This window comes from Rhinatrema bivittatum, chromosome 2 (genome assembly GCF_901001135.1).
Source record: "Rhinatrema bivittatum chromosome 2, aRhiBiv1.1, whole genome shotgun sequence".
Taxonomy (NCBI): Eukaryota; Metazoa; Chordata; class Amphibia; order Gymnophiona; family Rhinatrematidae; genus Rhinatrema; species Rhinatrema bivittatum.
In genome coordinates, this window is record NC_042616.1 from 822043122 (window position 1) to 822060649 (window position 17528).

The following is a 17528-nucleotide window of genomic DNA, read 5'->3' on the forward strand; positions in this document are numbered from 1 at the left end:
CCACCCTCGACCACAACGACCCTGCAAACTACAGGCCCATTTCCAATCTGCCTCTTATATCCAAAATCATGGAGAAGGTGGTTAATACTCAACTCACCGATTTCCTAGAAGAAAACAATATCTTACATCCCGCTCAATATGGCTTTCGTCAAGACCGAAGCACCGAAAAACTCCTACTTGCCATAACAGACACCATCCTCAAAGGCATGGATCACGGCCAATCCTATATACTTGCCCTTCTTGATATCTCAGCCGCCTTTGATACTGTAAACCATCAAATCCTAATTTCACGCTTAGCGGAGATAGGCATCTCAAACACAGCCCTATCCTGGTTCTCCTCATACCTCGACCACAGAAAATACTTACTCAAGCTTGATAACTTTGAATCTGCTCACATTCCCCTCACACAAGGCGTACCACAAGGCTCCTCTTTATCGTCCACCCTCTTCAATATATATCTACTCCCACTTTGCCACCTACTCTCTAAACTAGGACTAAATTTTTTCTTATATGCAGACGACGTACAAATACTTATTCCCATTCGGAAATCCCTCAACGAAACCCTGCAGTACTGGGAAATATGTCTGACATCTATCAACACTCTCCTCTCCAATCTCCACCTTGCACTCAATGCCTCTAAAACTGAAATCCTTATCCTAACAAATCAACCAATCGACTCGATCCACCAAATGATTCAAAACGCCTCACAAGCTTACACACTACCGCCCAGTGTCAGAGACCTAGGAGTTTCCCTAGACAATCAACTAAGCTTCAAATCCCACATTAAATCTCTGCTAAAAGGGGGCTTCTATAAACTTCAAACCCTCAAAAAACTGAAGCCCCTCCTACACGCCCATGACTTCCGTACTGTTATGCAAACTACCATATTATCTAAACTCGACTATTGTAACTCCCTCCTCATAGGCCTCCCAGCTTCCACTATTAAACCCCTTCAAATCCTCCAAAATGCTATGGCAAGAATCCTAACAAACACCAGAAAAACTGATCATATCACTCCCATATTACAAGATCTACATTGGCTCCCCATTGCCTTCCGTTCCCAATACAAAACACTCACCACCCTCCATAACACATTATACAAAAACAACTCCCCCTGGCTTGAAGATATGCCATAGTTCCGCCAAACTAATCGCCCTACTAGAAACTCCCTCGCCGGCACCCTTCAAACCCCCTCACTCAAAATTGGGCACCTTACCACTACCAGGGAAAGAGCCTTCTCCATCGCGGGCCCCACCCTCTGGAACTCCCTTCCTGCCAAACTCTGTTTAGAACCGTCCCTGAGCCATTTCAAAAAAGGAATCAAGACATGGCTCTTTAAACAGGCCTACCCCAACTCCTCTCAACCCTAATCACTGCTCATCTCTGAACTTTCTCAGCTCCCGCCCAGCCTCCATACCTTCTCCTTACCTCCCTCTTACCATCCCAATACCCCCCCTGCTCCCTTCCCCACACCTTTCCCCTGCACCCCGCAGCCTCCCTTCCACCCCGCCCGTCACCCTCTAGTAAACTTTCCCTGAAAGTACCTTGCCATAATGTTTCCTTGTTTCCCTCCACCCCTTCCTCCTCTCCCCCTTCGCTCTCTCCCTCCTCCCTCTGCATATAATTGTACATAAGTGCACTTGCCTCCTTTATACTGTAAATAAGTTCATATACCAAGTTTATAAGTGCACACAAATGCCCCCCTTAACACTGCTTATGCATATTTTATCTTAACATGGATAAGCAAATTCCATGTCGTTCAACAAAGTTATATCCCTGCCTTTTGACTCTCTATCCTGTACTTTCAAATGTTATCCAGTTCGTATATTATCCAACTATTTCCCAGTTAGCCCTCCATCCTCGTTCATTGTAATTTCCTTTCTCAGTTACTTGTGAACCGACATGATGTGTCCTACGAATGCCGGTATATAAAAAGTGTTAAATAAAATAAATAATTTAATAGCCCACATAGGACTAGAGATTGTGGGTGCATTGTACTCCCAGAGTTTATTTATTTATTTAAAATTACTGGTATCCTGCACCCTCCAAAGTTCGGGATGGATTACATAAAAATTAGAGATGTGCATCGGGTGCCTGATCGTTTCTGCTTTTGGTTTCGTGTAGCCGCGGGAAAAGTTCGTATTCCCGCGGATCGGCATTTTTTGTTTGTACAGAATCGTTTTTTGTTTAGTGCGCACTAAACCAAAAACCAATTTTTTCCAAAAAATCGTGGGAAGTGTGATCGTTTATTGGTTGTGCGATAAATGACGAATTAAGAAATATCGTACGATATTTTAATTCGTCACAAAAATGATACATATCCCTAATAAAAATACCCATAATCACTGTTCACAAAGAGGTCTATATTCAGACACAGTCCGGATAGCAAACTTTGGAGGCATATTCAACAGTACATTCAATCTACTGAATATAGCTGCCTATCTAAGGCCTAGATTTATAATTTAGCTATAATAAAAAAAGGGGAGTGGTTTGGACAATTTTGCAGGTATTGTATTGTAGGGATATGCATCGGGTGCCCGATCAGTTGCGCTTTCGGGTTCGTGTGGCCGCAGGAAATCTTATTTTCCCACAGATCGGCATTTTTTTTTTTAGTAAAAAATTGTTTTTCGGCTTAGTGCGCGCTAACGGGAGTTAGCTCGCACTACTCCTGTTAGTGCGTACTAACTCCCGGTAGCGCGCATTAACAAAAACATAGTAAAAAGTAACAAAAAAAAAAAAGAAAACTAACCCGAAAAATGATTTTCACAAATTCGGGGGGAAAAGTGCTCGTTTCTCGTTTTAACCAATATATAACGAATTAAGAAATATCGTACGATTTTTCAATTCGTTATAAAAATGATTCACATCCCTACTACATTGTTATTTTTCCACAATATGAGTTGAGAGAGACTTACATCTAAGTTAACTATTTATACTACTGTAAGGGGGCTACTAGTAACTCGGGGTGAGTTTTTGGTGCTGGACTAGGTTTTGGGGGGCCGTTTTACATGTACAGCACAGTGGACATCAGTGAAGATTTTATGTGATTTGGAGTGATGAAAGGTACAAAAAGACCTAGCTTGATAGCAATTAGGTAGAGAGTGCCCACCACCAAAACCTCACCCTGAGTTACAAAGGTCCCCTCTTATATTGGTTTAAAAAATTGACTTATATGTGAGCCTCCTCAGAGGCTCTCTTTCTCTTTCCCTCTGCCCCCAAAATGGGATTTGCGATAAAATCCTGTTTCGGCTGTAACACACAGCTATTACAGGCATAATGCTTAGAAAAAAGGTGCAGTTAAATCCCGTGATAGTGTGCATTATGTTATTGCATGCAACATTAACCAGCCCTCATTTCTATTTACTCCTCCCACTTGAATAAGATTTTCAAATTTGCATATGCATCTCATGATGCAGTATTTATTAGGGATGTGCAGAGGGACGCCAAACGTTGCATTCGTGATTCGGATTCTTCGGGGAACAAATGCGTTACATTCGGCCGTATGGTGCCCCGATCCGTTAATACGGCGAATTCTATTCGTGTCCCGACTAAAATTAAAATTAACTACAACCCCCCACCCTCCTGACCCCCACAAGACTTACCAAAACTCCCTGGTGGTCCAGCGGGGAGTCCGGAAGCCATCCCCTGCACTCTCACACCCTCGGTGCCGGTTTCATCATGGCGCAGATAGCCTGTGTCACAGGGGTTACCGGTGCCATTGCTCAGCCCCTGTCACATGGTCACCGGCGCCATCTTGTGCTCCTACCATGTGACAGGGGCTGACCAATGGCACTGGTAGCCACTGTGACATAGTATGGGCAAATGCTATCGGCGCCATTTTGAGTACTGGCATCGGACGGCCGGAGTGCAGGAGGTCGCTCCGGGACACCCGTTGGACCCCCAGGAGCTTTTGGCCAGCTTGGAGGGGCCTCCTGACCCCCACAAGACTTGCCAAAAGTCCAGCGGGGGTCCAGGAGCGACCTCCTGCACGCCGGCAGTCCGATGCCAATACTCAAAATGGCGCCGATAGCCTTTGCCCATACTATGTCACAGGGGCTACCGGTGCCATTGGTCAGCCCCTGTCACATGGTAGGAGCACAAGATGGCATCGATGGCCATGTGACAGGGGCTGACCATTGGCACCGGTAGCACCTGTGACAAAGGCTATCGGCCCGTGATGAAACCGGCACCGAGGGTGTGAGTGCAGGGGATGGCTCCCGGACCCCCCACTGGACCACCAGGGAGGTTTGGTAAGTCTTGGGGGGGTTCAGGAGGGTGGGGGGTTTTGTTTAAATTTTTATTTAAGTGGCCGTATAATTCGGCGAATATTCGTGTATTCGTGGGGAATCGCTATACGTTTCGCTTCCCCACGAATACTACGAATAGTGCAGTATACGTTGCTGTTCGCCAATATGGCGAAAACGAATGCACACCCCTAGTATTTATCACACGCGTAATGACATTATGGCCCTAACACCGACAACAATGCCGTAACACATTTTGATAAATGACCCCCTTAATTAGTTAACTAGATAATTCTAGCCAGCTAACTTTAGGACAGCTCTTTGACTCAACCAGACTTAGGCCTGGATTTATCAAAATGCGGTAAGTACTGCATGTGATAGGGGCGTGGTTTATGCAAAAATTCAGTTTATTACAATTTGTGCTAATTAGCTATGGGGTAGATTTTCAAAAAGCGCGAATAGGCCTACTTTTGCTTGCGCATCAGACTCAAGCAAAAGTACGCCTGATTTTAGTAGATACACGCGGAGCATCGCGTATCCACTAAAATCCTGGATCGGCGCGCGCAAGGCTATCGATTTTGTATAGCCGGCGTGTGCCGAGCCGCGCAGCCTACCCCCGTTCCCTCCGAGGCCGCTCCGAAATCGGAGCGGCCTCGGAGGGAACTTCCTTTTGCCCTCCCCTCACCTTCCCCTCCCTTCCCCTACCTAACCCACCCACCCGGCCCTGTCTAAGCCCCCCCCTTACCTTTGTCGGGGGATTTACGCCTCCCTCCGGGAGGCGTAAATCCCCGCGCGTCAGCGGGCCTCCTGCGCGCCGGGACGCGACCTGGGGGCGGGTCCGGAGGGCGCGGCCGCGCCCCCGGGCCGCAGCCACACCCCGGGCCCGCCCCCGGAATGCTCCCGACACACCCCGAAAACGCCGCGCGGTTCGGGCCCGCCCCCGACACGCCTCCGACACGCCCCCTCCGAAAACCCCGGGACCTACGCGAGTCCCGGGGCTCTGCGCGCGCCGGTAGGCCTATGTAAAATAGGCTTACCGGCGCGCAGGGCCCTGCTCGCCTAAATCCGCCCGGTTTTGGGCGGATTTAGGCGAGCAGGGCTCTGAAAATCCACCCCTATGTGAAGAGCTAAGTTAGTGCACATTGTGATAACGTTATCTGAATTTGTGATAGGTGTCAGACCTGTTGTATTTCCTGCATATGAACACTGGGAGGACCATTTTTGAGAGAGAGAGAGCGAGCGAGTGAGCCTGGCCATAATGTCATCCCCAAGGGTAGGTATTTGTATCCCTATGCTAGGCCCACCTAGTAACTCGAGGTGGGGTTTAGGTATGAGTGAAGGGGGTTAGGGGCCACTTTATTTATTTATTTATTATTAATGTTTATATACCGAGGTTCTTGTATCAGATACAAATCACTCCGGTTTACATAAAACAGTGAGATGCCCAAAAGGAAGGGGCTTTACATATAACTATAAGACAACGGGCTTTACATATAACTATAAAACAAACAACTTTGACATTCTATGTGACATGTACGAGCAGAACAGTGGTCTCTTGTGAAAATCTGATGGTCTTCAGAGTGAGGAAACTCACTCCAAGATGAGATTTGGGCAATGTTCTCTCCATCTAGCTTGATGTTACCCAGGTGTGACGCTTTCACCGGTCTGTATAGTGCCACTTGCGTCTGTTCCCGGGATCCAATCCCTGCAGAGCCTCCCTGGTCCCTTGGAAACTCAAAATAGCAATTTAGTAGTGTTTATCCTACAAGTCCCCAGGTGGGAATTGAACCCTCACCACCTGGATGGAAGGCCGATGCCTTCCCCACTGAGCCAGCAACTCACTGTCCAACCACTGGCTTCCGAAGTCCCTCACAATGTCCATAGTTCAAGAGTCCGGCCCCACTGGGCCTAACTGCCACCTCCCTCCGTACCTCTGGGAGCTCAACACTTCCCCAGAGATACAGCCACCCACTGGCAGTTCTCCAGGCAAATGTATCTTTATCGTGAGTCCAGACCAACAAAAGTCCCCGTGCTCACCTTCCTTGTGATAGGGGTTGCCGTCCTCCACACGGTCGGGGAGTATCCGGTGTCAAAGTTTCCGGCAGCTGCCAGGTAGCCCGACCTTCCTCCTCAATCCCCGTCAGGAGACTGAGACTGCTCTCCTAGGGAGTCCTTTTTATCCTGTGGCTAACTCCGCCTCTTCCGCCAGCTGATTGGCTCCTTTAGCCACACCCTCAACTTCCCACACCTGTGGTTCCTCTGGTCTTATAACTTCCGGGGGAAGGAACCAAGGGACGTCTCTTGCCTGGGGTTGCTATATTTTCCTTCCCCCCCTTCCCTTGAATCTTTGGTTCCTGGTTCTTTCTCTGACGGTTCTGGTCTAGCATAGTGACCCCGTCACATACCTCCCCCCTTTTCTAGGAGTCTCGCCCTATGGTGAGACTCCTACCACTTCCCTAACTAGGAGCCGGCATTTCTGAGTCCCCAAAACGTCTTCCTTTCAAACACCCACCAGCCCCTTCCTTTCCTGGGCCAGTGCTTATACTTGGGTGCACTCTTCCTATAGTTCCTGCACTGAATCTTTCCCCAGACCTGTCCCCATTGACTATCCTGGTCTCTCTGCATTTTATCTAGTCCTTGGGTCGCTTCTTCAGAAACCCCCTCTAAAACCTTTTTCAGCTGTTTTACCTTCTCCGTCGTCTCCCATTCCAGTTTTTCTACCCGGTCAGACTGCCACTCTTCCTCAGACTCTTCTCCTGTCTGTCCATCCTCCCCTCTACCTGGTCCCTCCTCTGAACCTAGGGGCCTGGATTCCCCAGCCACTTCACCTGGCCGTCCATCCTCCCCTCTACCTGGTCCCTCCTCTGAACCTAGGGGCCTGGATTCCTCAGCCACTTCACCTGGCCGTCCATCCTCTCCTTTACCCGGTACTTCCTCTGAACCTAGGGGCCTGGATTCCCCAGCCACTTCACCTGGCCGTCCATCCTCTCCTTTACCCGGTACTTCCTCTGAACCTAGGGGCCTGGATTCCCCAGCCACTTCCCCTGGCCGTCCATCCTCTCCTTTACCCGGTCCTTCCTCTGAACCTAGGGGCCTGGATTCCCCAGCCACTTCCCCTGGCCGTCCATCCTCTCCTTTACCCGGTCCTTCCTCTGAACCTAGGGGCCTGGATTCCCCAGCCACTTCCCCTGGCTGTCCATCCTCTCCTTTACCCAGTCCTTCCTCTGAACCTAGGGGCCTGGATTCCCCAGCCACTTCACCTGGCTGTCCATCCTTCCACCCATGTGTATGTGATTCCTCAGAAGTACCTCGGATACAGGATTCTGGCTCTGACTTCTCTGGTTGGGCTTGAACTTTCCCCACAGCTGCTGCATCACTTCTCACCCTCATGACCTGCAGCTCCTCTTCCTTCTGGCCTAGATCTGCAGTGTAGTCCTCCCTCTCAGGTACCTCTTCTTTTCCCCAGAGGGTCCACCTGTTAAAACCTTGGGTGAGTCCATCCATCATCCGTAGCATGACCTGCTGTTGGCGAGTTTGCTGCTCGAGCATCTGTTGCACCAGCTGGTCCGTAACCGCCTGCTGTGCCTGCATTGTCTCGACCACCCATTTCAGCAGTTCCTCCGACGCCATGTTGTCTGCAAAGGGAAAAGAAACAAACCCAAGTGCGCTACCCTTTTTCCACTTTTCCCTCTACAGTTCTGTTTCACCCTCCAGCCCTGTCCAATCCATCAGCGCCCTCTGTAGGTACCCTTACCTCCCAGGGCCGCTGAAATACGCCTTGAGCTGGATACTCTATTCCTTGTCTCTGGCCGACAGTCCCTCCAGTTCCTCTCCTGGTAATTGTCAGCAATCCCACTTCTGACACCATTTGTGACGCTTTCACCGGTCTGTATAGTGCCACTTGCGTCTGTTCCCGGGATCCAATCCCTGCAGAGCCTCCCTGGTCCCTTGGAAACTCAAAATAGCAATTTAGTAGTGTTTATCCTACAAGTCCCCAGGTGGGAATTGAACCCTCACCACCTGGATGGAAGGCCGATGCCTTCCCCACTGAGCCAGCAACTCACTGTCCAACCACTGGCTTCCGAAGTCCCTCACAATGTCCATAGTTCAAGAGTCCGGCCCCACTGGGCCTAACTGCCACCTCCCTCCGTACCTCTGGGAGCTCAACACTTCCCCAGAGATACAGCCACCCACTGGCAGTTCTCCAGGCAAATGTATCTTTATCGTGAGTCCAGACCAACAAAAGTCCCCGCGCTCACCTTCCTTGTGATAGGGGTTGCCGTCCTCCACACGGTCGGGGAGTATCCGGTGTCAAAGTTTCCCGCAGCCGCCAGGTAGCCCGACCTTCCTCCTCAGTCCCCGGCAGGAGACTGAGACTGCTCTCCTAGGGAGTCCTTTTTATCCTGTGGCTAACTCCGTCTCTTCCGCCAGCTGATTGGCTCCTTTAGCCACACCCTCAACTTCCCACACCTGTGGTTCCTCTGGTCTTATAACTTCCGGGGGAAGGAACGTCTCTTGCCTGGGGTTGCTATATTTTCCTTCCCCCCTTCCCTTGAATCTTTGGTTCCTGGTTCTTTCTCTGACGGTTCTGGTCTAGCATAGTGACCCCGTCACACCAGGTAGAGAGACCATCAAGCTAGGTTGAGAGAACACTGCACAAATCTCATCTTGGAGTGAGTTTCCTCACTCTGAAGGTTATCAAATCTTCACAAGAGACCACTGTTCTGTTCGTACATGTCACACAGAATGTCAAAGTGACCCCTAAACCCCTACATTCGTACCTAAACCCCACCTCGAGTTACTAGGTGGGCCTACCATAGGGATACAAATACCTACCTCTGGGGATGACATTATGGCCAGTCTCTCTCTCTCTCTCTCTCTCTCTCTCTCTCTCTCTCAGGCCTTACAGGAGACATCACAAAAGGCAATGAACCTTATCACATGGTCACAGCAGCTAACACAATTCAAAGAGGTGTAGTTAAAATCAGCATTATAGCTCTTCACAGACAGGCTAACCCAGCCCACACTCCTCCTATCACACCATACAATATGGTGCCATCGCATGCAAAAACACCTTATCACATTTTGATAAATGACTCCCTAAGCTGGCTAAGTAATCCAGCAAACTCTGTGTATCGGAGTTAGCCCAGTTAACTTAACTGGCTAACACAACTCCTCCCAGTTAAACCTTTGAACCATCCTTAACTTATCTGACCAAATTCTAGCCGCCTAACTTATTAGCTGTCTAGAATTTAGCCGGATAAAGACTGAATATAGCCGGGAAAGTCATTTAGATGGATAACTATTAAGTTATTCATCTAAATGGGTTTTGCTTATGGACCTCAAACAATATAACAATACATATCAATAAAATAACACTTAAAATTTCATAGGACCCAATGAGGTTAACTTAATGAGGCAAATAGTTTCTTGTATTATTATTGTTCCTGAAACTTCTTAAATGGTTCAATAAATAAGTATGTTTTTAGGTTCTTCCTGAATTCTTTCAGGTCTGTAATGCTCTGGAGCTGTGTTGGTAGATTATTCTTCACTTTGGGCCCTGCAAATTGAGAAGGCACTTTCTCTTGGTAAATCTAGCCAAGCTTAATGGGGTCCAGGAATATCTAGAAGTGCTTGAGTCCATGAGCATACATATTCTGAGGGTGGAGGTAATCTATAGAAAACATATGTCATGTAATAAATTGTGAATGATAGATTCTATTTTATATTGAATTCACCATTGCATGAGTAATCAATGTAAACAGGAGTGATGTGATCATGTAATCTTGTTCCTGTTAACATTCCGGCTGTGGCATTCTGAATAATTTCTAATGAATGGAATGTACTTTGAGGCAAGCCAATGAAAAGAGAATTATAGTAATCAAGTGATGAAAAAATGAATGCTTGTACAACTGTATGGAAATCATCAGGGTTGAGAAGGGATTTCAAGTGAAGTCTGAAAAACCTTTGCGATATGAAATTTCATGGACAATGTGGGATTAATAATGACCCCCAAACTGTGTACTTTTTGTGATATTTCAATAGAATAGTGTTCAAAACTAACATTCTCTGGTATTGGAAATTTCACTGCCTGACCCAAGATTATAATCTCAGTATATTGTATGTTCAAAGCCAATCTGTTGTGTGATAGCCATGTTTAGCCTCCTATCCCGAATTCTGAGAGACATGATATCAAAATCTCATGATTAACAATATCGAAAGCAGAGTTCAAATCTAACAGTATGTTACACATGCCTGAATCAAAGCCCCTTTTGATGGTATCTATTTGTGATAGCGCCTAAATCCAAACTGGTGTTGGTCCAGAATGTAGTTGAATCCATGAAAGTAGATAACTGTTGCAAAGCTAAATTTTCAATGATTTTGGTGAGAAATGATTGTGCAGGGACAGCCCAAAAATTGGACAAAATATTTACATCAGCTTACCATCACTTTCTTAAGTTGAACTGGAAGATGTTCTGAAGTTAAAGAAGTGTTAAGCTAAAAGGAGCAATTACTGAAGCGACTAATATATATGTTAGAAAAGTAAAGAAAAGCAAGAAAAGAATGAAACCTATCTGGTTCACAAAGGAGGTGCTGATAAAATAAAAGTTAAAAGAATAGCGTTTAAGAAATATAAAAGATCCCAAAGGGAGGATCACAAGGAAGAATATCTGGTAAAACTGAAGGAGACGAAGAAAGTAATCAAGAAAGCGAAAAGTCAAGCAGAAGAAAGGATTGCCAAAGAGGTAGAGTGAGGTGACAAAACATTTTTCAGATACATCAGTGAAAGGAGAAAAGTCCAAAGTGGTATAGTGAAATTGAAAGATGAAAAGGATCAATGGGTGGAGAGAGATGAAGAAATGGCAGAAATATTAAACAAATACTTCTGTTTGGTGTTCACTAAAGAAGACCCCGGAGAAGGACCATCACTAGTTAACATGAAACTGGAGGGGAGTGGAATGGATGAAACTTCATTTACAGAAGAGAATGTATGGGAAGAGCTATGAAAACTGAAAGTGGACAAAGCCATGGGGCCTGATGAGGTTCATCCCAGGATACTGAAAGAACTCAGAGATGTGCTGGCGGCTCCGCTGAGTGACCTGTTCAATAGATCCCTGGAAATGGGAGTGGTGCCGTGTGATTGGAGAAGATCGGCGGTGGTCCCTCTTCACCCTCAAGTATTACACTCCTAAAGCTCAGCCCCCACAGGCCATAACCCCTCATGAACACCACAGATCACTGCTCCCTATCATGATCACCCCCCTCACCCAACTAATTGGCCTTACCACCTTCACAATCCTCCTCTTAAATGCTCAGTCAATCGTCAAAAAAACGGCAATACTCAATGATTTTCTCACTGATGATAGTCCTGACATTTGTGCTATTACCGAGACATGGCTAAAGGACTCTGATTCTGTCTTACTAAACCAACTTCCCACTGACCTATATGACATCATCTCTATCCCTAGACCCAGGAAATGTGGAGGAGGCCTCCTTCTAGCTGCAAAAAAGAGCTTTAGATTAAGACAACAACCGATCTCCTCCCTCACAAATTGGAAATTGGACTATTTAAATCACCCAACCTCCAAATCTGCTTAATATACGCGCCCCCAGGGCTCCTTGATAATAACTCATCCCCCATGATCGAATATGTTACTAAAAATATAGACATAAACTCCCCTGCAATCATACTTGGGGACTTTAATCTCCATGTGGACTCAGTACCTTTATCATCCTCCTGTGATGCCCTTCTTGGATCAATGAATGCCCTCGGCTTCAAGCAGATAATTACCAGTCCTACACATAAGGCAGGCCACACCCTTGATCTCATCTTCACCAATTCCCTGATCCTACCAGACCCCCCCTACATGCAATCCTATCCCCTGGTCCGACCACTTCTGCATCAAAACCACTTGTACTACCAAAAATACTAGCAATCCCACACGCCCTAAAAAAACCCATTCACTTTCATAAAACTTGAAAAACTGACTTCATCGTAGCCCTTACTAAAGAACTTACCAATCTTGACCTGACCAACTCTGAGTCCGCTATCTCTTCTTGGACTTATCTAACCAGCATTGTTGCCAGCAACGTCTGCCCCATCCAATCTCGAGAAATCAACCCAGCAAATAACAAACAGAAACCCTGGTACACGTCAGAGCTCAAAAACATGAAACACAACCAATGCAAACTAGAAAAAACCTGGCATAAAGATCCCACACCTGCCCAACTGGCAAAATTCAGATCCCTCCTCCACACCTACCGAGAAGCCATAAACAAAACCAAAAGAGATTTCTACTCCCAAAGAATTCATCAACTCCAATTTAATGCTCAAGCCCTTTTTGAATTTGTGTCAAACCTAACTAAAACTTCCCCCACCACCACCCCTGACATGGATGACAAGGCCAACTGTGAAAACCTTGCCCTATATTTCCACAATAAAATACATAAAATTATGTCATGCTTAACTGCTCCGTCCACTTCATCAAAAACCCAAGCAACCAACAACAATGCCGATGCCCCCATGCCCTCCAACATCCAAATAACTAACACTACCACCACTCTTAAGTCTTTTGAGAACACTACATCGATGAAAATAGAATCTGACCTTAAGAAAATCAAACCCTCAGTGCACCGCTCAGACACCATTCCCACTAAAACCCTCCTCACCATCCCCAACATCATCACCAAACCGATTTCCAACATCATCAATAGATCCATATCCCTTGATACAGTCCCAAACCAACTTAAACAAGCCATCATAAAACCTATTCTAAAAAAAACCTCCCTCGACCATGCTGATCCTGCCAACTTTCGCCCCATCTCCAACCTTCCCTTTATATCTAAAATCCTAAAGAAAACAAACAATTGTCAACTTACGGATTACTTAGATGAAAACCACATCCTCGTCCCCTCCCAATATGGGTTCCACAAACACCATAGCACCAAAATGCTCCTCATCTCCCTTTCAGACTACATACTAAAAGCCATAGACAAAGGCCAGTCTTACATGCTTGCCTTCTTGGATATATCCTCCGCATTTGACACTGTTAACCACAACATCTTAATAAAACGCCTCCAAGAAATTGGCATTTCTGGCATCCCCCTCTGCTGGTTTCAGTCATACCTCAGCAACAGACAATACAGAGTAAAAACTGGGAACAGTGAATCAAAACCATTTAACCTGACCCAAGGCGTCCCACAAGGTTCCTCGCTTTCGTCCACTCTGTTCAATATATACCTCCTTCCTCTCTGCCACCTCCTATCTGATCTTGGTCTTCCACATGTCATATATGCGGACGATGTTCAGATCCTCATACCCATCAACGACACACTGCTCAATGCCATGAAGACCTGGGAATCCGCCCTTGCCTCAATCAGCTCCCTGCTTTCTGACAACTACCTTGCTCTCAACACCGCTAAAACTGAGCTCTTAGTCATCTCACCCTGCAATATCAACTTTAACCTACCCTTGCCCAACACACCTCCATCCCCTTCTCCCCCCATGTTCGTAGCCTAGGCGTCATACTAGACAATCAATTTAACTTAAAAAAGTTCATCAACCCTACCCTAAAAGACTGTTTTTTCAAACTTCATAAGTTAAAAAAAATCAAAATCCTACTACATCTCAATGACTTTCGCACAATTCTCCAAGCCACCATACTGTCCAAAGTTGACTATTGTAATGCCATCCTCCTAGGCTTTCCCAAAAATGCTATCCAACCACTACAGATGCTCCAAAATGCGTCTGCCCGAATCCTCACTAATGCCCGTAGAAATGTTCATATCACCCCTGTGCTCAAACATCTGCACTGGCTGCCAATCACATCCCAGATTCTATACAAGTCTCTCGCCATCATCCTTAAATCTCTACACAACAAAAATATACACTGGTTCAATGAGCACCTTCATTTTCGTACCTCTAACAGACCCACCAGAAACCAACACCTGGCAACCTTGCACACACCCTCTCCCAAACTCACAAAGTTTAAGTCCACCTCAGACTGTGCCCTCTCTATAACAGGTCCTTTGCTTTCGAACAATATGCCCCCCAGTCTTCACGAGGAACTATGTCCAAAGAAATTTAAGCAGAAACTCAAGACCTGGCTTTTCAAGCAAGCTTTCACAATATTAACCCTTACCTTCTCCCACCTTTTCTCCCCTTCTGTTTTATATATATTGTCCCAACAGCCTATGCCCCTTATTTCCGTTACCCCCCTTAATGACTTTCTCTCAATGTTCATTCCCCCCCAGGTCACAGTGACGCACCCTGTAAATATAAATAGCTATCCAGATCTTCTTTTGCCTTTGTAATTATGTTTTTACAATTATTATATAATTTATTATAATTTTGCTTTCTGTACATAGCTCCGCATTTGTTTTGGATACCCTCTAGAGTTAATACCCTGAGTTCCGCATTCATTGTAAAGCCCATTGCTGCATTACTTTTTTATATTTTATTCCATTTACTTTTCAATATATTTATAAATGATCTGGAAAGAAATACGACAAGTGAGGTAATCAAATTTGCAGATGACACAAAATTGTTCAGAGTAGTTAAATCACAAGCAGATTGTGATAAATTGCAGGAAGACCTTGTGAGACTGGAAAATTGGGCATCCAAATGGCAGATGAAATTTAATGTGGATAAGTGCAAGGTGATGCATATAGGGAAAAATAACCCATGCTATAATTATACAATGTTGGGTTCCATATTAGGTGCTACAACCTAAGAAAGAGATCTAGGTGTCATAGTGGATAACACATTGAAATTGTCGGTTCAGTGTGCTGCGGCAGTCAAAAAAGCAAACAGAATGTTGGGAATTATTAGAAAGGGAATGGTGAATAAAACGGAAAATGTCATAATGCCTCTGTATCGCTCCATGGTGAGACCGCACATTGAATACTGTGTACAATTCTGGTCGCCGCATCTCAAAAAAGATATAATTGCGATGGAGAAGGTACAGAGAAGGGCTACCAAAATGATAAGGGGAATGGAACAGCTCCCCTATGAGGAAACACTAAAGAGGTTATGACTTTTCAGCTTGGAGAAGAGACGGCTGAGGGGGGATATGAAGGAGGTGTTTAAAATCATGAGAGGTCTAGAACGGGTAGATGTGAATACAATGGAGGCAGAGTGCATGCAAATCTCTCTCATACATATTCATTAGGGATATCCTGAAAACCAGACTGGTTTGTGGCCCTCGAGGACCGGAACTGCCCACCCCTGATATATAGTCTTTCTACAGCTCAGCAACCCTGGGATCGCTGTTCCAGTACCTGAGGGACTTCAGCCCTGCCGGGCATATCTACTCACTACTGCCACCTCTGGTGGTTCTACTAACCTGTCTAATAAAAGAACTATCTGTGTCTGTCTCCATACCCATGCCTAGCTGGTGGTCCCTCTCAGGATATCCTCCTGGGGGCGCTGTCATCTGCCATCGGCCCAGAGATCCACCTACCTATCTATATGCCTCTACAGCTGAGTGCCCTCTCTAAGCACTCCGCTGGTACAGGTTGCTATTCCTTCCCCATCAGGAGTCTTCAGCAACAGATTCATAAGAGATTGTTATCTACTCCATCTACAGGAGCTGAGCATTTCAGATTGCTAACTCCGCCTACGGAGCATTACAGATTGCTAACTCCTCCTTCCTTAGGAGTAGATCATAAAATGGTTGCTAACTCCTCCCTCTCGAGGGTGAGAGCATAACAGGATTGCTAACGTCTCCCTCCACAGGAGCAGATTCCTAACAGATTGCTAACTCCTCCCCTCTCGAGGAGTAAAACATAACAAGATTGCTAACTCCTCCTCCCATAGGAGTATCCAGCATCAGATTCACAACAGATTGCTAACTCCTCCCCTCTCAAGAGGGAGAGTATAACAAGATTGCTAACTCCAGTGGATCCGGCTTTAAATTGGAAGCAGTACTCCTGGGAATCCAGCTTAAGGTATGGGATGTCAGTAACCCATGGACCCCGGACACCTCTCCGCCTTGCAGGCTATACTGGGCCTGGCTCAATGCATCTCAAAACAGCAAGAAACCTTGGAAAAATTTACTGCAGCATTCCACCGCTTCATACACAGAAGATACAAGGCACAGCTTCTACTCAAGAAGGTCAGTTACAGGAGGTAACTTTAAAGACTGCAGTTACACTGGCAGCTCCTATTCGCTTCTCTGGAGAACTCCAGAAGACTCGGGGCTTTTTGAACCAGTGCAGTTTACATTTCACCTTACAACCTTCATTGTTTCCCACGGGTCTCTCTAAGACCAGCTATATCCTGTCAGACTTAGATGGGAGAGCCTTGTCGTGGGCATCTAACTTGTGGGAACGCAAGGCCCGTATTTTGCAGGACATAAAAGGATTTATGGACTTGTTTAAATCCGCTTTTGATTACCCTGCTCGTATGTCTGTTGCCGGGTTTGCTTTCGGGGACTTGAAGCAAAGCAACAGATCATTGGCTGAATTTGCCATAGAATTCAAGGCTCTTGCAGCGGAACTTCGCTGGGACCCCAGATGTCTCAAGACTCTCTTCTGCAGAGGCCTGGATACCCGCTTGAAAGACGAGCTGGTCGCTCGCCAGACACCTGACTCGCTGGAAGAATTGATAGTCTTAGCTACTCGGATTGATTGTCGGCTCCGAGACAAGGCGAAGGAACTCCGGCCTAAGGTGTTACCAGGGTTGAAAAAGGCCAGTACCCCTGCACCTCGGATGGGTCCAGCAATTCCTGCTGTTAATAAAGAGGAACCGATGCAACTTGGTCATGGTCACTTGTCCTCAAAGGAGAGAAGATTATGGAAGAAACGCGGCCTGTGCATGTACTGTGGTCAGCCCGGCCATGATGTCTCTATATGCCCCATTTGTCCGGGAAATGGACGGGCCTAAGTCCCGCGGGAGGACTGTTCTTGGGCCATACGGCGTTATCTCCTCCACTCTCTCTTTCAGTCTCTGTGACCTCTGAACCAGCCACAGTTCAAACCCCTGCCCTGGTGGACTCAGGGGCAGGAGGCAACTTTATTATCAGATGTCTTGTGGAAGACCTGAGGAGTCCCTTTGTCAAATTAGAAGATCCATTATTGCATCACAACTTGAAGTGGGCTTTGGATGTTCCTTTACATCGCCACTTCTTTTGAAGATCTTACTGACATACACAGTAGTCTCTCTTTCCTGACTGCTGATATTCATAGTGGTTGTTATGCTCACCATGGCTAGATGGCGCTCTACATCTTTACCGTCTTCACGGACTATTACTTAGAGATATCTACTACGTTTGCTTTCACTCG

At 46.3% G+C, this 17528-nt stretch overlaps 1 protein-coding gene across 1 annotated transcript in view; it reads left to right on the forward strand.

Moving 5' to 3' along the window:
- The window catches only part of LOC115083419 (zinc transporter 2-like), a 106792-nt gene that overhangs the window by 79443 nt on the left and 9821 nt on the right, over positions 1–17528 (forward strand). The window lies entirely within an intron of this gene.